This window comes from Macrobrachium nipponense, chromosome 21 (genome assembly GCF_015104395.2).
Source record: "Macrobrachium nipponense isolate FS-2020 chromosome 21, ASM1510439v2, whole genome shotgun sequence".
Taxonomy (NCBI): Eukaryota; Metazoa; Arthropoda; class Malacostraca; order Decapoda; family Palaemonidae; genus Macrobrachium; species Macrobrachium nipponense.
This window is the reverse complement of record NC_087212.1, coordinates 26525365-26549613: the sequence shown is the minus strand read 5'-3', so window position 1 is coordinate 26549613 and position 24249 is coordinate 26525365. Positions and strand designations below refer to the sequence as shown.

The 24249-nt window shown below is 39.5% G+C and overlaps 1 long non-coding RNA gene across 1 annotated transcript in view; it reads left to right on the top strand.

The window, feature by feature from the left end:
• The window catches only part of LOC135197862 (uncharacterized), a 174084-nt gene that overhangs the window by 136441 nt on the left and 13394 nt on the right, over positions 1-24249 (top strand). The window contains exon 2 of the long non-coding RNA XR_010310671.1: positions 16705-16746. This is a non-coding gene — a long non-coding RNA (uncharacterized LOC135197862). The remainder of the gene's footprint in view (positions 1-16704; positions 16747-24249) is intronic.

Sequence of the window (24249 nt, the reverse complement as noted above, 5' to 3'; positions counted from 1 at the left end):
TATATTGAATATATATATTATATATATATATAATAAGTAATAGCATAATTATATGGACTGGAAAAAATGTTCTGTAACAACAGAATTCCATCTAATAAAAGGAGCCCATAAAAACACCAAAATGTAGAGAGAAAAGTACTATATTTCAGAGACTGCTGTCTCTCTCTTCAGGTATATGAATGAGAAAAGTTTACAGAAAAGGTGGTATTTATACCAAGAGATTCGTCCTCAAGTAAGCCAATTTATGTCACCCCCGCTGATAATCTTCCTTTAATCTTCTTAAGCGTTGGTTGAATGAACACTGCGTCGATGATGTCCGATGTCCTATTCCCTTTTGAGATGTTCATTACCTGCTTCTCTTTTATTAAGGCCGATTCCATCATTTAACTCTTGTACCGGCAGTTGCTGCTATAAATTACACATGACATATTCCAGTTTATTCTATGGTTATGTTCATTTATATGGTTGAAAATAGCCGAGTTCTGTTGTCCATACCTAACTGACCGTTTGTGTTGTATTAATCTCTGGGGAAGTGATTTACCTGTAAATCCGATGTAAGATTGGTCACAGTCCTGGCATGGGATCTCATATACCCCAGAGTCTTTGGGCGATGTCTTTTGTTGGACGTTAATCAGGGATTTGGCTAAGGTATTTGGGTAGGTAAATGCAAAAGGGTTGGATTTCCCAAGGGTGTGAGTTACTCTCTTAATCGTCTCCAGGTGGGGAATTTTTATTTTATTGTTGGGTGTGTCTATGGTCTTGTCTTTAGGGGGTCGGTAGAAAATTACGTTTGCTTTTTGAATTGCTTTCTCAATTATATGGTCAGGATACTTTAAAGATGAAAGTTGCTTGCGAATTAGTTCAAATTCTTTTTCCAGGAAATCTGGGGAACAAATTCGTAAGGCTCTTAAGAATAGGTTGCTAGCTACACCTATCTTGATAGTATTGTCATGATAGCTAAAGTAGTGAATATATGAAAGTGAGAACTTATCCAACACCCCCCTTACTGTAAATCAACATTTAGTTTTAAATTTAGGCTTATCCTTTGCCCTTATGCCAGACCGCAAAAACAACCTAGACTTCATAGTGGCTTTTGATAAATTCATATCTGACAAAAACTACAGCCGTGAAGAGATATGTTTAAAAGGAGTGTTACTAAATGCTTTAACTGACCTTCATAAGAAATATCCTGTTCCCCGCAGATTCATGATAGCCATCCACTCGCTAAAAAAGTTAGATATTATAATAAGTAGATCCGACAAAGACGGCAAAATTGTAATAATGGACAAAGACTTCTACCTCGACAAAATCAACCAGCTCCTTAGCGACACAAATACTTACGAAAAACTGACGAAAAATCCCCTCCAGAACGTTCCCACAGAATTTTTTCGGAAAGTAAGATTAATTGGCCAAGACAAAAAGAGTATTGAACTATTAGAGAAATTTAAAGTAATTAATCCTAAATTACCCTACTTTTATGGTCTTCCCAAAAACTCACAAAGACAATCTTCCATTCAGACCCATCGTTTCATGCGCCGGAGCTTTCAATTACAAAATTTCTAAATGGTTAGCTGGCCTCCTTTCTCCTTTTTTAGGCACTTTTTCTCCCAGTCACATCAAACATTCGGAAGACTTTTGTCACAAATTCAGAGAAGCACATATACCACTTCACAACATAAAACTTTTAAGCCTTGACGTAGACTCCCTATTCACAAAGTACCAGTACAGGACGTTCTTCAGTTTTTAAGGGAAAAATTATCCCCCTATTCAGATCATTTCCCTTTGGCACTTGACAAAATAATAAAGTTAGTTGAATTATGTGCATCTAATAACGTATTTTCATTCGGGGAATCATTCTACAAGCAAAAATTCGGGTGTAGTATGGGTAGTCCTTTAAGTCCTATTTTAGCCAATCTGTACATGGAATACTTTGAAACTACAATAATAAATGCAATAAAACCCAAAAACATGCTGTGGATGAGATACGTGGATGACATACTAACATTTTGGGATAATAAGTGGGGTAATTTTAATGAATTCCTCTCAAAATTAAACGCATTAGTGCCCAGCATCAAATTTAAAGTTGAATGGGAAACAGACAACAAAATTCCTTTTCTTGATGTTTTAATAATCAGAGACACGACAGAATACAAATTTACCATATACAGAAAACCAACGTTCTCACTTTCATATATTCACTACTTTAGCTATCATGACAATACTATCAAGATAGGTGTAGCTAGCAACCTATTCTTAAGAGCCTTACGAATTTGTTCCCCAGATTTCCTGGAAAAAGAATTTGAACTAATTCGCAAGCAACTTTCATCTTTAAAGTATCCTGACCATATAATTGAGAAAGCAATTCAAAAAGCAAACGTAATTTTCTACCGACCCCCTAAAGACAAGACCATAGACACACCCAACAATAAAATAAAAATTCCCCACCTGGAGACGATTAAGAGAGTAACTCACACCCTTGGGAAATCCAACCCTTTTGCATTTACCAACCCAAATACCTTAGCCAAATCCCTGATTAACGTCCAACAAAAGACATCGCCCAAAGACTCTGGGGTATATGAGATCCCATGCCAGGACTGTGACCAATCTTACATCGGATTTACAGGTAAATCACTTCCCCAGAGATTAATACAACACAAACGGTCAGTTAGGTATGGACAACAGAACTCGACTATTTTCAACCATATAAATGAACATAACCATAGAATAAACTGGAATATGTCACGTGTAATTTATAGCAGCAACTGCCGGTACAAGAGTCAAATGATGGAATCGGTTCCTTAATAAAAGAGAAGCAGGTAATGAACATCTCAAAAGGGAATTGGACATCGGACATCGTCGACGCAGTGTTCATTCAACCAACGCTTAAGAAGATTAAAGGAAGATTATCAGCGGGGTGACCTAAATTGGCTTACTTGTGGACGAATCTCTTGGTATAAATACCAACTTTTCTGTAAACTTTTCTCATTCATATACCTGAAGAGAGAGACAGCAGTCTCTGAAATATAGTACTTTTCTCTCTACATTTTGGTGTTTTTATGGGCTCCTTTTATTAGATATATATATATATATATATATATATATATATATATATATATATATATATATATATATATGTATATATATATATATATATATATATATTATATATATATATATATATATATATATATATATATATATATATATATATATATATATATATATATATATATATAATATATATATATATATATATATATATATATATATATATATATATATATATATATATATATATATATATATATATATATATATATATATATATATATATATATATATATATATATATATATATATATATATATATATATATATATATATATATATATATATATATATATATATATATATTATATATATATATATATATATATATATATATATATATATATATATATATATATATATATATATATATATATATATATATATATATATATATATATATATATATATATATATATATATATATATATATATATACTATATATCATATATATATATATATATATATATATATATATATATATATATATATAGTTAGTCCCAAATGAAGAGCCACTAGAGAATAAATTCTCTAGAATAAATTCACTAATGAAACCGTCTCTCTTGAACGTACACAAGAACTGATTGATCCTGTCCTCCACCTTGAGGATCTCCTGGAGATTAGGTTGCCCTATGTTCCTAAATTTGTTCTGGTCATTAAGTATGTCACCCAAAATCTATAACCAAGGTATTCCTTTTCTCCCCATCCTTGCCTCTTTTAACTCTCCCAACTATAAACTTGCAAAGTTCTTGGTACTGTTATTGGAGCTCCTGACTTGTAGCTAATATTCTTTAAAGAATTCTGAAGAATTTAAAATTAGAATTCTCTCATAGGAATCAGACTTGTATATGTCCAGTCTAGATGTTGAATCACTATTCATGAATTTACCTGTGAGAGAAACCGTTAATCTAATTTTGGCCAAGGTGTTTCCACAACCCAATTCCATTTACGTATTGTAATTAAAACATTGATTCTTTTAGAACCCTCTTAGAATTATGCGTTCTGGACACGGCTTCGGTTTATAATAATAATTTATACAAAATGGTGGATGGGATGGCAATGGGGTCGCCTTTAGGCCCAACTTTTGCTAATATCTTTGTGTTTTCTGGGGGAGCACATTATGGAAGATTGCCCCTTATCCTTCCATCCCCTATTTTATTCACAGTACATAGACGAAACCTTTGTCCTGTTTAAAAATGACTATGATAAAGAGAAGTTTTTACATTTCGCCAATCAGTTTAACAGCAACATCAAGTTTACCCTGGAAAAGAAATGTGAGGGTAAGCTAGCTTTTTTGGATGTTTTAGTCGCAAAAGAGCATGATAATTTTCATACCACTATTTACTGGAAGGAGACATTTATGGGTCTTGGCTCCAGTTTTTATAGCTGTTCTTTTTCAGTTTTAAAGTCAGTTCATTTATACGCCTGTTAGAGCTTTTAGTTTAACTTCTAATTGGGCTGCTTTTCACCATGAAATTGTATTTTTAATTCAGTATTTTAACGACAATTGTTTCCCAACCAAACTCGTTTACAAAATCATTTTCCTCTCCCATTCCAACTTACAACGTCCCTAAACTTCTTATGTATGCCAGGTTTCCATATTTATCAAATAACCATAATTTTCAGAAGCAAGTTATCAGGATAATCCACACACACATTGGAGCCATTAACCTGAAACTTATTCCAAAAAATCCCAGAACTATTGGCTCATTGTTTTCTGTGAACGATCGGCTCTGTCCTCTGATGACATTGGGTGTAGTATATGAGTAAGGCAGTCCCCGGGTTACGACGGGGGTTCCGTTCTTGAGACTCGTTGTAAGCCGAATTTCGTCGCAAGCCGGAACATCGTCAGAAATCCTAAGAAAACCTTACCTTTAATGCTTTGGGTGCATTAAAAACTATGTAAACTGCATTCTTATTGCATTTTTCATCAAAAAACCTTCAAATATTGATTATTTTGCATTTTTGGAGACATATTTCTTGTGCCAGATTAGCATTGTAAGTGTCATAACCCTGGAACCTGTGTCGTAAACCTGGAAATAATTTCTGATAAATATAATTGAAAAGCACTGTACCCTCGGAACATTGCAAGCTGAACCCATCGTAAGCCGGGGACTGACTGTATAATTGCCCTGGATGTAATTTGGGTAATTATGTGGGTTCGACCCGACTTCTACTCAAGGTATGAGCCTATTCCCATATTGGAATAAGTTATCGCTCTGGTTGCAGACTGCTGTCCAACCCGGAATTGTCTAAGATCAGAAATGCAGAAACCATACCTACAACTGTAAAACACATACTATTAAGTACGATTATTTCAAAATTATAGGCCAAGCAAAAGAAACATCAGAATTGCTTATACTCGAGTGTCAAAATAGTATTAAATTGAAAGTTCCTTCTCTTAATCAACAAACTATGGCTGTTCCATTGTTTATTGCCTAGTTTAGTTGTTTATGTTTTCGGTTCTCTGGTCTGTAGGTTTTTGTGAATTTTTAGTGTGTGCTTTGCCCTTGCTTTGAAAGGTTAGTGTTGGTCCCCTAAGTATGTATGTTATTTTACTCAACGTTTTTATTATTATTACTGTTATTCCATTACTTTTTTTTTTTTTTTTTTTGCAGTTTTTAGAATCGCCCACCTGCCTCTCTTTTTCATTATTTATTTTTAATTTTCAAAATTTTATTTCATTTTATGTGTATGTGATTTTATCTAATATGCCTAATTCATTTTTATGTGATTTTAATTCCATGTGTATTTTTTAAACGTTTTAAGTATGATTTAGTGCATATGTTTTCATGTATCTCTTTAATGTTTTGACAGCACGCTAATGTCTGATAATTTAATTTATAATGTCCCTGATGATGTGACTAGGGGTCAGGAAAAGTAGGATTAAACTATTCATGGAATCTGCCTGTTTTCCTGCACCTGCTCCTTTTAAAAAGTGTAATAAATATAATTTTTTCCTAGGGTTTCATAGGGGGACAAGTGCCCCTTCTTGCCCCCATGTGCGGGAGCCCATGAATGTGTCCAGATGAAACAGGAATTTGATAATAAAAATGGTTTGATTAGGATTTATTTATGATTGTTTTTTGACTTGAGCTAGCTAGTTCTCGAGTAAATTATGTCAAACAATTATGAAAAGGATAAGAAAAAGGAGAACATGGCCAATCAAAAAAGAATAATTGAAATACGTAATCAAATAAAGCAGATTAATATAGATACTACTATTGATTGAAATATTCATTCACATTATGTATCCGAGAGAATATACAGCTGAAAAAATAGACCTAGGCTCATTAGGAAGTCAAATTTACGCCCACTAAATGTCCATGCAAATTATTTTATTGATCAAAGGACAAAATTAATTTAATTACACATTGCTATTAAAGAATATTGATGCCTTAATGTATTATTTATCAGCTGTAGGAGAGGAAATGGCAACACCGCAGTACAGTACGATACGTTGGGTCAAGACTCGAGCGGTGGCAAAGCCAAATTCAAAATGCTTATGTTGTCACAAAGCTTGAGCTGAGAGTAAAATTAGAATTCGTGGACACATTTTCCTTACTTTATAAAATAATTATCTTTGATACGTTGAATAAATCTTCTTAATTCTAATTTAATTTATTTCAAGTATAATATGTTTGAAAGAAAATATTATGTTAAATAAATAATATGGCACCTGCATATGGCAATATTTCCACAACGAACAATGAATTAAGAAACTACACCAATAGTTCCTTTGCTGACTGTACATGTAGTTAAGTTCATGAAAGTACCACTACAGCACTTCATCTTTTATTAGCATACCCTTAGCTCTGGCTGAAGTTCTCAAATGAAAATACTGGGAAGTATGTACATACATACATACTCAGTTTGTCAGTAGTGGGACAATTTTTGTGAAGCATTTTGGGTATTCGTACTATTATCATTAGGTTGTTCCCAGTAGGGTAGTTATTACTTTCCCTTTAGGAACTAAGTCAGTTGTTCATTTTGTATTTGGTTCATCCAAGTACTGTACTGTACTCTACTCTATTGATTAGATTAGTTGATGTATCAGTAACTCTTTAGAAGTGCTATTGATAACTGGAGTGCTTTCTGTAATAAAATAGAGAATGCTACGAAATATCAAATGAATCATCTATTGATTAGATTAGTTGATGTATCAGTAACTCTTTAGAAGTGCTATTGATAACTGGAGTGCTTTCTGTAATAAAATAGAGAATGCTACGAAATATCAAATGAATCATCATAGAAGTGTCTGTATCTTGATAATTCGAAGATGGGAAAATATTGATGTGTGCGAATCAGACATACCCATTAGATAGTGGTATTTAAGCAGCTGTTGATTACACGTTTTGTAAGCAATATTTGTTTGGCCTTAATTGAGATACTAGCTGATTAAATTCCACAGTCTAGGGAAATTAAAAGATGAGAATAACTCGTGTATTCTCTCTAGAATACCTAGAGAAGAAATTGAAATCCATTGTATAGTTGAATTATGGGCCTATTTGGTATGACATTTAATGACCTTTTATTAAGCCAATACTAATGTATTTCTGGCACAAATAACTTTTTTTCTAGATTCTAAGTTTATAATACAAATCAGTCAGTCAGTGATACTTCATATCACTTGGCCACATACCTTTGAATTTTGTAATGAGTAAGTCAGCAGTAAGGAATTGCATTCAGAACACATTATTCTTCCTTCCTCCCTATTTCCCTCCCATTCCAATAAAGAGTGCTTTATTTTGGAGATTACCTGCATGTCATGTACTTGAAAATTTAGAACTGTAAGTCTCCTGCAGGTATTAGCTGTTAAATTATTACCTTTGTCTCAGCAATGTTTGCTTGAAGAGTTCTGCAGCTATTCTATAAATGAAATCAAGAATGCGCGGTCTCTGAATAGCTTTCACCTCATACGCACATGCCTTGCCAGATCTCACAGATTCCTTGCTTTACAATATCAGATTGTTTTATTAGCTGGTTACTAACTGGTGCTTGGAAAAATATCCTATTAAGACCAAAGATTTGTTAGCCATGAAAAATACAAATTGATTTAAAATTTGTCATACTAGAGATTTCTGGGCTCAGCTCGTGTCGCTGCGCGAAATATCCTTTAATCTATTATTTCTAGGGTAAATGTACTAACACATACCAGAGAATAAATAAAATAAAGAAAAAGGTCAGTATAACTGACTCGCTCACCCTCCAAGAGGGTGTCGGTATGAACACTAGGCGAGTGAGACCACTACCACGAGCCAAATGCCAATAGAAATCTCCCACTACAAAAACCCTCCATGAGGAGAGCCGACCCACAGAGTGAGCAGCTCGTACTACTACTACTCCATCCCATGCTGCCGACTGCTGCGCCTCTGGTGGCCATCCTTTTCAGTTAGCGCACACGAGTCACACGTGCTATTTTTCTCTCTGTGTTTTTTGTGCCCTTTCGTTGGATTTATCTATAATGGAGCGTGCAGCTATCGCAGCAGCTAAGTTAAGTACTCAGTATTTATGGTTAGTTGGTTTTTTCCGGCCCTGAGACAGTATTTGCCGTTTTTTAGGTATAAATACGAACTCTGGGTCGGAAGCATGGCAGCATGGTTCTGCCTCGTGGTGGGTTCGTTCTTGGTCTCCCATACCTAGAACATCCCCTTATCTATGTACGCTCTATATTAATTATCCGTTTTACTTAGGGTACTGTCTACTCAGGTTTGTCATGCATGCATGTCTTTTACCTTATGTAGGCTTCTTCTTTCCAGACCCTAGTCCCGGCTCTTAGTATCGGCCTCTGACTAGCTTTGAGTGGTAGACTTACCTTCGGGTTAGTCGTACACTTCTGGATTTTTTCTCCTACTATATTGCTTTCTTTCTTTTATTTTTATTTAATTGTACCATGTATTTTGTTATGGTTAGGTTAGTTAGGCGTCTGGCTTAGCCTAGGTCCTGGCTCAGTGAGCCTATACTACCGCTCATCAGTTCGGTTGCTTCCCTATAGCATCTCTCTGATCAGTTGGTTTTGGCCCAGTGGGCCTATATGCTACTGCTTTTCAGTTCAGTTGCTTCCCGATAGCATCTCTCTGATCAGTTGGTTTGTCCTAGGCTTAGTTGTCTTGTTTTGGTCTTACCGCCTCGTGGTCACTACGCGATCACGAGACAGCCAGACGCCTGCCCAGTCACCTTCCCCCCCCTCCCGCTCTTCCATAGAGTCGGGGGAGGGTGGGTCGGTCTGCCCATGCTCGCTCCACATACCCGAGCCTGCCTCCCTCTCTCCCCCCAGGCGGAGGGGCTAGGGAGACGGGACAGACCCAGACTGGACTCGACCTCTCCGGCTTCTCGGTCCGGCCGGCCGGGTGGTAATGTGGTGGGGGGTACTGGCCTTTCCCCCCATCCGTTGCTTCCTTGTCGCTCCGTGTTCGCTCGAGCCTGTATGTCTTCTCGCTCTTTCCCACCTTACTAGGGCTCCTTTCCTGATCGGAGTCCTGGCATCCAGCGGAAAGATGTTAGTCCACCCAGTAGATGGACCGGAACATACAGTGGGTCCCCTGCTAACCTTACCGTATTGCTGAGTTACTGCACTCCGCTACGCACTGGACTTGGTCCGGTTCGTTTGAGTTTTAGGTTTAAGTGTTATTAGATTAACTATAGGTTTATCTTAAGTACCTTAAACCTTCCCCCCTCCCTTACGTGTCTTACCGGATCTCTCCGGGATTATAGCCTATTCAGGCGAAGCAGGGAGGGGTTATGCCCAAATTTTTTCCGAGCTCCGGCATGCAACGGAGTTCTTCTGTCCTTTAGCCTGTAAGTGATATTCTTTAAGATACTCATGTGTCTTCCCACTTACAGGCCACCAACTGTGAGCATCCGGGATGCGCCGCCACACTTCAGGACCCATGTGGACACGAAGTTTGCCGGTCCCATGCTCCATGCGCGACTCCGCACGGGGACATCCAGGTCTGGTACCATGAGACGTGTACCATATGTTACGATCTGGTGAGCCAGCTTTTAGAAGGGGTAAGTATTCCATCTCCGGTAGCTGCTCCGCTTCTGTTTTAGTGCTTAAGTTTTCATCATTCACTTTAACTTAAGGCATCTAACTTTAAGTTATACTTTAGGTTTTAGTTTTAAGTGATTCTTAAATCTAATCTACGCCCTCTCTTCCAGGCGCCGGCAGTGAGGGATACCGCACTGGCAACCCTGCGGGCCTGGGTCGGCGGTTTTGGGAAGAACGCCGCCAAGGGTATGCCCTACATCTTAGAGAAGCGGTTGGCGGTGTTAATCTTCCCCGGAGGCAAGGCGACAGGATACGTCGACCCAGTAGAGGCGGCCCCGACTATCGCCTTCATCCAACAACAGCTGGCTGCCTCATTAACTGACCAAGACCAGGATATCTCCACGGACGTCGCGACTTTAGATATTAATGTGGAACCTATGGTAGGTGTAGACGACCTGTTGGTCGAGGTAGGTAAGGTGGACACCCAAGGGTCACCCTTGGGCGTAACTGTTTCTTCTACTCCTGCAACCTCTCCATCCTTCCAAGGCTTTACAGGTGATGAATTGTATACTCCTCCTGACGCTTCGGTTAGACCTAAGGTCAAGGGTCAAGCAGTGAAATCCTTGACTAAGACGTCGTCGTCGTCCAAGAAGACGACTTCGGCTTCATCCTCCTCGCGTAAGTCTCCGGCTGGGAATCCCGGAGCAGACAGGTCTAAAGCTTCTAGCTCCGGCTCTAAGTCCTCGAGGAGTAAATCCTCCAGAGAGAGATCTCGCACTCCGGCAGAGTCACCAGTTCCGCTACCCTTGGTTCCGATTCAGAGCCACCCCTCCACCTCCGCAGCAGCTCCGGCCTTGGACTCCAATGCTGGCCTGTTGCAACAGGTGGGCGACCTGGTTGGGTCCCTAAAGAGTAGCATGGAACAAATGATCTCTCGATTGTCGGATAGGATTACTTCCCAGGACTCCATTATAGCCGGACTGAGAGAAGCCCCTCTAGCCTCTCCTCCACTTTCCAATACGAGTGGAACTCAGCTTCCTCCGTATGACTCGCTACCTCCGTTCTCGATGAACAATCCATGGAGAGTAGCGTCATACGCCCCCTTCCAAGACGGTCTCATTTCTATACCGGAATTTGGAACTCGAAGGATAGAGGACTTCGGAGTTCTACCCCGGAAGAACCTCCCCATCCTCCGATTCCATAGGCTACGCAAGGCGTTACAGAGCTTCAGCCATTGGGCGGATTCGGGATAGGGTACCAAAGGAGAACAGTCCTCTATTCACGAGACCAGGCTCAGAGAGAATGGCTCAGGTGTTAGAGGACATGGATTGTTCTAATACCAAGATACAACCTTTTAAGAGTCCCTTTACCATTTTCACAATGGATGAGAGTACCCCGCTCCCGTTCCTGACAAAGATCGCGAGGTCTACCATCCCAGCGGCCCAGAAGGGGGAACCCATGCCTCAATTGAAGGAAGCAGATCCCACATCTCCGTTACTCCCCTCAGCCGGAGAATTGTGGGAAGACTTGCCGAACACCTTCTCAGCTGGCAAACTCAAACCGGACTGTGCTATGGAGCAGTTTGGTGAAAAGCTACCCAGGCTCCCAGATAGCCTTATTCAGGCTGAATTCGACGCGAAATCGCAATTAGCCAGGTCAATTAACTCTATGGCTATGACCGAGGTAGCAACCATAGCCTATGGCTCAGAACCGCTTTTTAAGCTCATGACCAAATCCCTGACTCAAACGGTACAGTCGGATATGTTTGAGTTTGCCACTGCTAGAACGAATTGTAGGAAGCATGTCCTACAAGAGGCAACCATTCGGCATGAGCCGAATAGGTTACTCTCGTCTAACATCTGGGGAGCAGATCTCTTCCCAGAAGCTATGGTGAAGGAAGTCCAGTCAGAGGCTACGAGGCTGAACCAGAGCCTTAAGGACCGTTGGGGCCTTACGGCTAAGAGGAGGCAAGACCTAACACCTAAAGGTAAGGGACAGAGGAAACCTAGACGTTTCCAACCTTACCAGAAAAAGCAGCCACGCTTTCCTCAGCAAGTTCCAGCGGTGCCCTTAGTGCAAACAGCCCAACCTTCCACCTCTAAAGCTCAATCACAGCCAATTTATGTGATATCCCCTCAGCCTCAGCCCTCCACCTCTTACGCCATCTCTCCAGCTTACAATCAAGCCTTCGAGAGTCAAGCTTCACAGAAGTATGACCGCTCGGGTAAGGGAGGCAGAGGTAAGTGTTCCTTTCGTGGGAGAGGATCGGGAGGCCCCTTTAATAGGGGAAAGCACTTCAGAGGAGGCCGAGGCGGTTACCAGAACCAATGAAGAACTTCAGGTAGGAGGGAGGCTGTTTCACTTTCGCCACCGGTGGAACTTCAGCGAATGGGCTCAGAGCATAGTGTCAAAAGGCCTGGGTTGGAGCTGGTTGACGAACCCACCTCCATCCAGACCTTTCCGTCAACTTCCTTCCAAGGAATTGACAGAGTACGCGGAGGACCTCCTTCAGAAAGGAGCTATAGCGAGAGTCAAGAGATTAAAATTTCAAGGTCGCTTGTTCAGCGTGCCAAAGAAAGGCTCACAAAAAAGAAGGGTAATCTTAGACTTGTCCCGCTTAAACTTAGCCATCCGCTGCGACAAGTTCAAGATGCTCACGATCTCGCAGGTGCGGACCTTACTTCCCCGTGGGGCCGTCACCACCTCTATCGATCTTACAGACGCCTACTATCATATCCCTATTGCAAGACACTTCCGTCCGTATCTGGGTTTCAAGATAGGAGACCAGGCATTCTCCTTCAAGGTAGTTCCCTTTGGACTCAACGTGGCACCCAGGGTGTTCACGAAACTAGCGGAAGTGGTAGTGCAACAACTCAGGACACAAGGGATTATGGTAGTAGCATATCTCGACGATTGGTTGATCTGGGCTTCAACAGTCGAGGAATGCAACAGAGCTACACTGAAAGTGATTCAGTTCCTGGAATATCTAGGCTTCAAGATAAACAGGACCAAGTCAAGACTCACTCCAGAGTCAAACTTTCAGTGGCTGGGCATTCAATGGAATCTATCCTCCCATACTCTGTCGATTCCATCAACCAAAAGGAAAGAAATAGCGAAGTCAGTCAAGCAATTTCTAAGTCACAAACTGGCGTCAAGGAGAGCTCAGGAGAGGATCCTGGGTTCTCCTCCAGTTTGCATCAGTGACGAACGTCTTAATGAAAGCCAAACTGAAAGACCTAACCAGAATCTGGCGCTCACGAGCAAATGTCAGGTCCAGGGACAAACTATCCTCAGTCCCTCTGATTCTAAAGAATCGACTTCGGCCGTGGGCGAAAGTCAAGAATTTGTCAGTGTCAGTACCCCTTCAGTTCCCTCCACCAGGGATCACCATCCACACAGACGCGTCCTTAAGCGGTTGGGGAGGGTATTCCCAGGTCAAAAAGGTTCAAGGAACTTGGTCACCTCAGTTCCGTCAGTTCCATATAAACGTACTGGAGGCAATGGCAGTGTTCTTGACTCTAAAAAGGTTGCGCCCACCAAAGTACTCCCACATAAAGCTAGTTCTGGACAGCGCAGTGGTAGTACATTGTATAAACAGAGGAGGCTCCAAGTCACGTCATCTAAATCATGTCATGGTAGCCATCTTCTCCCTGGCAGACAAGTTCAGTTGGCATCTCTCCTCCACTCACATAGCTGGAGTGAGAAACGTCATAGCAGACGCGCTATCCCGATCAGTGCCCCTAGATCGGAATGGTCACTGGACAACAGTTCGTTCCAATGGATCCTTCAAAGAGTTCCAGGGCTACAGGTGGATCTCTTCGCATCTCAAGCGAATCACAAACTGCCGTGTTATGTAGCCCCCAACCTGGACCCTCTGGCCTATGCCACGGACGCCCTGGCTCTAGATTGGAACAACTGGAAGAAGATTTATGTCTTTCCTCCAGTGAATCTTCTCATGAAAGTTTTAAACAAACTCAGGACATTCAAGGGTCAAGTGGCTCTAGTAGCCCCAGACTGGCCGAAGAGCAATTGGTATCCTCTAATTCTGGAACTGGGCCTTCGTCCTCTTCGGATCCCCAATCCCAGGCTCTCCCAGTCAGTACAAACGAAGACTGTGTTCGCTTCCTCAGGGATTCTCAAAACCCTAACTTTATGGATTTCATGAAGTTTGCGGCAAAAAGAGATGCGAATATTGACCCTCAGAATATTCTCTTCTTGGAATCCGATAAAAGGGATTCAACTTTGAGACAGTATGATGCTGCTGTCAAAAAGTTAGCAATCTTCCTGAGAGAATCAGATATTAGAATCATGACAGTTAATTCGGCTATATCCTTTTTCAGATCCTTATTTGAAAAAGGTTTAGCAGCTAGCACGATTACGACAAACAAGTCAGCCTTGAAAAAGATATTTCAATTTGGGTTCAACATAGACTTGACGGATTCCTACTTCTCGTCTATTCCTAAGGCATGTGCTAGACTTAGACCTTCTGTAAGGCCTACGTCAGTTTCATGGTTCTTAAACGATGTTCTAAAACTGGCTTCAGAAACCGATAATGACACATGCTCGTTTATAATGCTCTTAAGAAAAACCCTGTTTTTATTAAGCTTAGCTTCAGGAGCAAGAATTTCAGAACTGTCGGCTTTATCCAGAGATCCGATCATATTCAATTCCTTCCCACAGGGGAAGTCCTACTTTCTCCGGAACGTAGCTTTTTAGCAAAGAATGAAGATCCTTTGATGAGGTGGGAACCTTGGAAGGTACTACCCCTTCCACAAGATGTATCTCTTTGCCCAGTTTCAACCTTACGAGCCTTTCTGTCCAGGACCTCCTCATCCTCATCGGGTCCCCTCTTTAAGAGGGAAAAAGGTGGAACTTTATCCATTAAAGGCATCAGGCAACAAATCCTGTACTTTATTAAGCAAGCCAATCCTGACTCTTTCCCGAAAGCACATGATGTCAGGGCAGTAGCCACCTCAATTAATTATTTCCAACATATGAACTTCGATGAGTTGAAAAAGTATACCGGATGGAAATCGCCGACAGTGTTCAAACGTCATTACCTTAAGTCCTTGGAAGCTCTGAAATTTTCAGCAGTAGCAGCGGGTAACATAGTTTCCCTGACTCTAGCTAATTTGTAGTAGAAGATTCAGTCCTCCTTTCTACCTGCCTCACCCAACAGTTCGTCTATTCCTGCCGTGTTCATTTACATTCACCTTGTGTCTTAGCTGCTTTTATGATGGTGTAGTGGGTGCCCCTTATTTTTTTGCTAGGGACACTCGCAGATGATTATAGATATTGATCTCATGGATGTTACCCCCTTATTTTTATGCTAGGGGATACATCTTATTATAATGGTTACGGGTTTTGTATATTAAGTCATATACATTCCTTATATATTATCATTGTTGATTAATTTGTTCATTTGATTAGTTTAATTGCTATTATATTTTTGATACATGCCTTTACACAGATACCATTTTGTTACATGTAAGCCATTTTACCTCTGGTACATATGTATACCTTTATGATAAGAAACATGATTAGAATTAAGTGTAATTTAAGCATATTTCTATTTTTGTATCACTGTGTATATGTATCTTTTTAGCAATTATATTCTTTTTATATTTATTTTCTCTTTTATTTGAGACCTATTCTGATTTATTTTATTACTTTTGTTTACAATCTTGTGCTATTTCTCTGGTACGATTTCGCGCAGCGACACGAGCTGAGCCCAGAAAAGGGATTTTGACGTAAGGAAAAATCTATTTCTGGGCGATTGGCTCGTGTCGCCAGCGAAATCCCACCCTACCCATCCCTTCGCCCAAGATTGTCTGCTAACTTCAGGATGGCCACCAGAGGCGCAGCAGTCGGCAGCATGGGATGGAGTAGTAGTAGTACGAGCTGCTCACTCTGTGGGTCGGCTCTCCTCATGGAGGGTTTTTGTAGTGGGAGATTTCTATTGGCATTTGGCTCGTGGTAGTGGTCTCACTCGCCTAGTGTTCATACCGACACCCTCTTGGAGGGTGAGCGAGTCAGTTATACTGACCTTTTTCTTTATTTTATTTATTCTCTGGTATGTGTTAGTACATTTACCCTAGAAATAATAGATTAAAGGATATTTCGCTGGCGACACGAGCCAATCGCCCAGAAATAGATTTTTCCTTACGTCAAAATCCCTTTTTTTGTACTAGTCAAGGCACATAAGAACTCTGAATATGTGGGAAAAAATCACTCAATTGAACTCAATTCATCAAAGTTGGGATATGCATTCTTTTTAATCTGAATTATGGGTAGCTGGAAGGGGAAATTACATTAGTCAGTTAAATTAATTTTTGTTTTTGTCCCCTGAAGTAAGGATACGCGGAAGTGAAGCACATGTGGTAATGTCCACATGTTACTGTTATAAAGGGGAAGGAACACATTTTGAGGAGTAGCCAGTTCATTTGTTTGCAAGATACATGTTGAGCATATCATAATAAGTAGTAATGAAAATCACAGCATTAATACAAGTTGCTGTGGTTTCCAGGACTATTTTGTTAAATGCTAACATTTAGCATAATGTTAAAATTTTTCTCACAATTTTTTTCTTTTCTCTTTATTTTAGTGATGCATTGTAGCAGAATTTCCTGAAAGTTGCTCATTGAAGGTAGGAAACGGAAATCCATTTTTGCTCTTTACGCTAGGAAAACAACACGACTGGTAGTAGTACTATTTTCATGTTACTCATTATGTATTTCACCATATTCTCTAAGTGCCTAGTGATTGATTGATTTATTATACCAAATATGTATGGTAACTTCAAGATCTAACCTAAATTTTGTAAAATGAAAGTACTTACACAGCAATTTGTAAATAATTGGTGCATTAGATTTTCATATCTACTACTACTACAGTACGTAGTTTGGTATTACAGTAGCATTATGATTATTTTTATTATACTATTATTGTTTTTATTATTATTATTATTATTATTAGTAGTAGTAGTAGTAGAAGTAAGTAGTTAGTAGTAGTAGTAGAAGTAGTAGTAGTAGTAGTAGTAGTAGGTCTTTCTCTTCTAGATCATGAATGGGATATATTGTATGTCAGGTGCACAATAATATTCATTGGTGAATTTGTAAGGTTTTTATAAAATGAACATAATTTGCCACTGAATATTATTATGGACCTGATATACAACATTATTATTATTCTTATTATATTACTAAATTTTTCCTTACGACTCATTTGTCTTTTACGTTAATTTATGAAAATTGGCCTGTTGTGGACTAATGTTAACATAGAAGCGAAAATAGTCGTAAAGAAATTTGAGAAGACTCAATAAAAGATTAATTTGCACAGTGCAGTCAGCCTGTCGCACTTTTTAAGAGGGCATACTTTAGAATGGGTCTGCTTCCTTTGCACAGTATATTATTATTGCTGTTATTACTGTTGTTGTTGTTATTATTTTAATTATCAAATTGCCTGTTACTGTGCTATTTTAATCAGATTGCCTTGTTAAAAAATTAAGCTTCATAGGGCTGCTTAATATTTACCGAGATAAGTTTTTGGAGGGTAGATTACACATTAAAACTTTAGAGGCTGTATTTACAGAGGTGACTGATGATTCAAAGAAGGTTTATTTAATGAATCAATTATTGTAGTTTATGGTGTGGTTGTTTACTGGTCAAGTAGTAGAATTGTTGGGATCTTGAATGAAAAAACACAATTCTATTTTTGTTTGAGCTTTATTACGCTACACTTTGTTATGACTGTGACCCAGGTGAGGGGGGTGGGGTATTATGCTGGCTCTGGAATGTTGTCCCCCCATCTAGTTACCCCCCCACCATCCCACTTTCATCACCACCAATGATGCAACTGCTTATCATCACTAATCTCACCCACATTGTTCATTTGTCAAATTTCAGAAATCAGGTACATATTCTAATTACAGTACTGTATTGTATTTTCCCTCTCAAGGAACATTAAGATACACAGTATTATTAGAATGTATTTACCCCCAGATATACAGTGTAAAAGTATATGTAAAAGTGTAGACAAACAATTTTATATATACTGTATAAGACATACATAATACATACACACACACTGTCACAGCATTACATGACCCTTTAAGCAACATTTAGATTTAAATATTACTGTTCCGCCTGTGTTTCATATTATAGGAATTGAAAACTATGCCTTTTAATTTTTGTGACATAACTAAGGTAAAATACAGTATGCAAAACAGTTTTGTACAACAAGGTGTCTTTATCCAAGATATAAGAATTCATGTATCTAAAATGAATGTAAGAATTTGTTTGTGTATCCAAAATAAATTTATAAAATTAGTGTGAAAATATATTCACATATATGGTAAGCATGTATGAATATGTATGTAGGCTACATACTGTATGCATATACGTAAATGCATACTTTACTGAGAGTGAGCAACCATGTGTTTTTGTGTATGTATTAAAGCATTCATTATTAATCTGTAAATCTGATAGCTTATTGTTTTTGAACGGGCAGCTTAGCAGTCTGCATTTACTTAGTTGATGGTGGTGGATCTAGTGGGCAAGTGGATGGAAGCCCCAAGATAGTTGCAGTTGACATGCTAGTTGGTCAGTGAATTTTACAAATATCAAAGTCAGTACACTTGTACTTTCTTCAACAGAAAAAGTTTCCATCAAATTTACTGTATGAGACTCCAGAATAAGTTTCCCCACTTTTTATTTGTGTAGTGTATATGTATATATTGTAGATATACATACATTTATACATTTTTTAAAAATTATCCTTTTGAGTAGACCAACATGCATGTTTGCAGTACTACCAACGTTGTCCTGGCTCAAGATGATGGCAATAAGATCTCATAGAATCTTAGTACCTGTGGCCTGAAGATGCCCTGCTCCCCACCCCCGCCACCTTCCAAGATATTATCACCTAAAAGTAATAATTCAACTTCACGCATACACAATAGTACAAATAACATACAACTTGGATATGCACAACAGTTTTTCACTTAACTGGCATTTAACATAGTGATATACAATTGGCTGGATAAAATTTCTTATCTATAATGAGTAGTCTATAATTGAGGCATGATTGTATCAATGCACTGTTCCTGTAAGTGTTAGTACAATTGGATAAAATGTTACAATTTGATACCAGAGTGCCCAATAGAAGAGGCTACTGGCTGTTGTTGTCTACCAATATCTTGAAAGAGGTCACAGATCCGCCTTGTTTTCCTCCATGGGCTTCTTCTTCTTCTTCGTATAAAAGGGGATGCTAACATGGGTCACACTCTGGGCCCGCGGCCGCACTATGGGGTGGCTGCAGTAGGTTAACCTCAGTTCTTATTCACCCACTTATGCTGGTGCACCTGCTGCCCTTAGTATTTATATTTTGTTGTTTCTTGGATATCGGGTATAAGTGCTCTTACTCAAACTTCATACAGCATTACCAATATATTTTTATCTAAAATTAACATATTATAAATATGTACACATGTGCCCCATAACAATTTCCCTTGAACTGTAATATTCAGCCGTTAGTTGATGAGTACACTACAGAAGTGGTTATGAACAAGGCCAAAGGAAACCTCCTGCGGTGTTTAGAGCCGGCGCCCTCCCTCCTTGTGCCCATATTGGACACTCGGAAGTGCTCGAGGCCTCTGGTGAGACAGCTCACACCTCAGAAATCACTTTTTATGCATAACAGGAATAACATAACTATTTTAATTTAAAAATCAGGTGTAGAAGACAACGAATGCTGGTGATCCTCCACACAATATAACTTGGAGCATACTGATGGAAATCTTAATCTCTTGTATGACGTGAGATGTTTTTTCACTAAAGAGATCAGTACTGAGTGTGTGACTGGAGCTTATGTTGAATAATAGGCGCTTAGCCACTGTGCAGCAGCGCTCACCAGAGAGCTCTCCTTTCGCGCGGCAACCTTAACCTAACAAGTAACATAACAACGTCAGTAGTCACAGGAAAACAGAGAAATTGACTTAAATAACAATAAGAAAATATCACAAAATGTTTGGGACCTTCATCCCACACTCTACTACTTAGTTCAAGCAGATGCCTGAACACTGGCTAGCATACAATTAGTAAAATATCAAAATCATTTATCTAATCATTTGGGGTATCATTCATAGAAATAAAATTAAAAACAAACATGTTTGAGTATAAAACTCACTTAATTTGTGACTTTTAAAACCAAGCCAGCATAAATTAACTGCTGAAAGAGCAATGAACAGTAAGCATTGATAAAATATAAAAATAACAATGGAAATGTGTTTCTCTACATTGAGATTTCAACCCTGACAAAGGTGGGGACGACTGGAAACACGATAATTTCTCAAAACTGGCTTAGTTCATTACAGTGTACAAATATTCTCAAGTAAAAATAAAATAGACACTAGGAGCATGCATTGCCTGGCCAGTGACGTGGGAAGACGGTCCGCTATCACCGGCAGGAGACTTATGGCGACCACCTCCACTCCAGTCAAGCACCAATGTCATTCTTAATAACATATGGGGCTTCAACAGAGTCCAGGCTGCAGCCACTTAGTTGTCATCAGACTGGCTATATGATTATCGTGATTATAATTATGATTAATATTACTATTACTTCATATAATGGACCTTACAGTAACCGAGGGTCATGCGACTCATGCCCAACTGTCAATACATCGCTGTGGCTGGGGAAGGCCAACAGGATCACAAGGAACAGATCTTACGTGGAGTGCCCTCACGAAGGGCAAAAGGATTGTGGAGAACTTAAACAAATATATATGGCGTTGAGTTTTGATTTAGCTTCGTGAGGACTTCCTCGTAAAATTCTACTACCCTCCATACCCGGATGTCACTGTACTACTCTTTAAATAATGAAAATTTACTAAATGTACTTCAATTTACATTGCATATAAAAATGAATCAACAAGTATTGTGGATGGTATGATGATGATAAAGCACAGTGATTTTGCTGGCGGATAAACCAGCTCCGGGGATGGGTTAGGGTGCCAGGCAGTGCGGACGCGCGGGCAGGCGACTGGGGCGGCAGCAGGCAACCCCTAGCCATCAGGAGGGCACGGTTCTAACATATAGAATATAGGAGCATCATTTATAGATTACAGGAGATCTATTCACATTGATACAGTTAAACCTGGTAAGCAAGGTGCTAACATGCAAGTGTGCGGGGACTTGTGCCCCAAGCCTACAAACTACGATAGAAGCTAGGGTGCTAGGGACCTACATGGACTACCCACTAGATAACTGGTTACATGCAGATGCCATCCCCTGCCCTTAATGATCTCCTCTGGCTAGTTACACAACTTGAAATCTCAAACTGATTACTAGTACAGGGTGGGTGGCATGGGAGAAGGGCAAGCAGTGGCACGGCAGGACCCAACACAGCCTTTCCAACCACACCACATCTCCAGCTGTATAAGGTCCTGCCAGGAACAACCCTAGCCGGCTGCCGTGGCTCACCCATGTTAACCAGCTACTGGTGTTCTGTGTGGCATTTATTATGCCAAGATCACAAAGCTTTTCCAGTTCTAGCCAGGAGCCGCTAGGGATTGGGAAGCAGTGACATCATGAAGCCTGCAGTTTGGATGATGCACTCTGAAGAAAAAGCCCCTACATTTGACTGTGAAGCAAGCGCAACTCTAGGGTCCAAGTTGTACCCTGCATGGCCGGATTGTGAGCGTGACTTGAGGCATGCCAATACGCATATTAGTGCTTCCTACATTCAGAAAGCACACAGCGTGGCACTACCTACAGCTCCTCTTATCACATGGCTGAAGTTAGATCCTAAATTACAGCAAGCGTGCTGGTGGAGACCGACATTAACTGTGTGGTAGGCTTCAGCCGGTGGCACAGGTGAGGTGGGGAAATATCTTGTAAACTATGGCTGTGCATGGATGGCAGCTTTGAAAAATCATGGGACGATTGTGAGAGGGACCTGCTAGTTATGTGTGGACTGAGTACTTTAATCTTGTATTTTAGATCAAGCACTGAACTACTGAAGGTGAATAAAAAATATGATAAGAAAAAAAAAAAATGAATATGGTGGTAGCAAAGGGTTGGTTAATGGTAAGTACCTGTCATTCTGGAAGGAGGGGACAGCCCTGCCACCTGACTGAGAGCCTGATGGAACAAGTGAACTAGCGAGAGAGCATGCATGTCCGGGGGGCCTTTGTCATGGACAGTTCACTTATATATATCCTGAATTGTGCTTCTTGATAATTCACAAACATTCACACCTTTCAGCTTCCCTCAGTGTTGATTCTGAAGTACAATTCTAAATAAATATATTTATTTGAGTACTAAAGCCAAAGGAGTTTTGTTGAAAGCATGAACAACTATGACTGGTAACTTGTCTTACTGTTGTAAATACAATCCAAGTACTTTTGATTCCTTAAAAAGTAGATTGAATTTGATACAAGAATATGGGAAGCAGTGTTAATATTCACAGATGCAATAACAATATTATAAATTATAATCAACATCACTTTATGTAGAAAACTTTGATATGTTTGGTATTACATGCATTGTGCTTCTGGTAGCTGAGCCTTTGAACCATAATAACTTAATATAAGGCTAAAAGCACATTTGTCTTTTTTTCTCAAATAGGCCATGCATTTCATGCATTAAATTTAGCTCTGTATAAAAAGTACAAACAGGCCACCCGGACAGACTGTATTGCCAAACGGTGACTTCTAAAGCCGGGACTTCCGCAAGCAGTGCCTTCGACCCTCCCTTATACCCTCTCTTTGATTCCTAAATGCTTCAATTACAGGAACATTAAAATCGTGGCACTTTACATGTAATAAAACATTATGTTTCATATATGTAAAAATAACACAAGGAACTATTAAAAATTTATCCATTACAAGTACTACAACATACATATACGGCTTTGCATAATACAGTTTCATATAAAACCAGACATACTGTACTAAGTTCTCACAGCCCCTTAAATTCACCGAGCTAGTCATGGCATAAAAGGAAATAAAACAAAGGTAAATGACTAGAAACCAATTCGTGTAAAACAGGCCAAAAACTTGATAAAATATTTGCAGTAAGAGATTCCTTCTGGCTTCGGTCTTCGTCATCAGTGACCTCGCTTCATCTGCTCTTTCCTCAGGCTACTTCCTTTTTCCTCTCTCATTTATGTTCCTCAATTCTGAGTCCTCATGTTCAGTCGAGCTTCTCGCTGTATCTTCTCCTAGATAATGGACCAGCGCACTGGCAGGGGGAAGGAAACTGTTCTCCGAGCAAACACCATTTTGAGAGAGAAACAGAGGGTTTCTTTGTCATGAGGCCTAACAGGTGCTGAAACTATTACTTAACTATTTAGGTATATACCTCTGAGTCCACAGCTCCACTCAGTGGATCCACAGTATAGCTAATTTATATTTAACACAGCTACCAAACCCAAGAAGGAAGGCTACTGTGATGGGACTTACGGCAAAAAGCTGCCTAATAAAAAATTAACCATACTGATGAGCAAGGAGAAGAGCATGTGTTAGGCTTGACAACAACATTAAGAATGCTATCGACAGCCTTTTAGGTGCTGGAGGTGGGAGAATAGTTTCCAACAGTGCCAGTCGCTGGTCGGGGGCTTCACTGGCACGTGACTTTGTCATGTACGCACAACAGTCCAAGAGTCTGTTACGTTGGTACATAATAGAAAATAATTATTAATCTCAGCCCTTTATAAGGGCATCTTCTTCCTACCTTATCCTTATATAAAAGAGATAAAAACAAAGTGAAAATTTATTTTGTTATGTTTTTTGAAAAAATATCCACGAGTGCTGGAGTTGACCCATCCCCATGGGAGGGGACTGTAAGGACACACTTGACAAATCACATTATGTGAGCATGGCTGTGCTAGCACCAGACGCTCCGGGGGCCCGGGGCTCCCTGCGCTGTCCACACTCCACAATCCCACCCACTTCACCAAACAACAACACTTTGCACTTCACTGGTTTTATTGATTAGGAAATAACCATTTCATCCTCCAGCATTTAAAAATTTTTCAAGCTCTTCTATAACTTTACCACCAAATTTTCTGTCCTACGTATTTCACCACTTTGTATTACTTGCAAAGAATATTATTAGAACTTGCCAAACTGGCTATGACTTGAATTGAA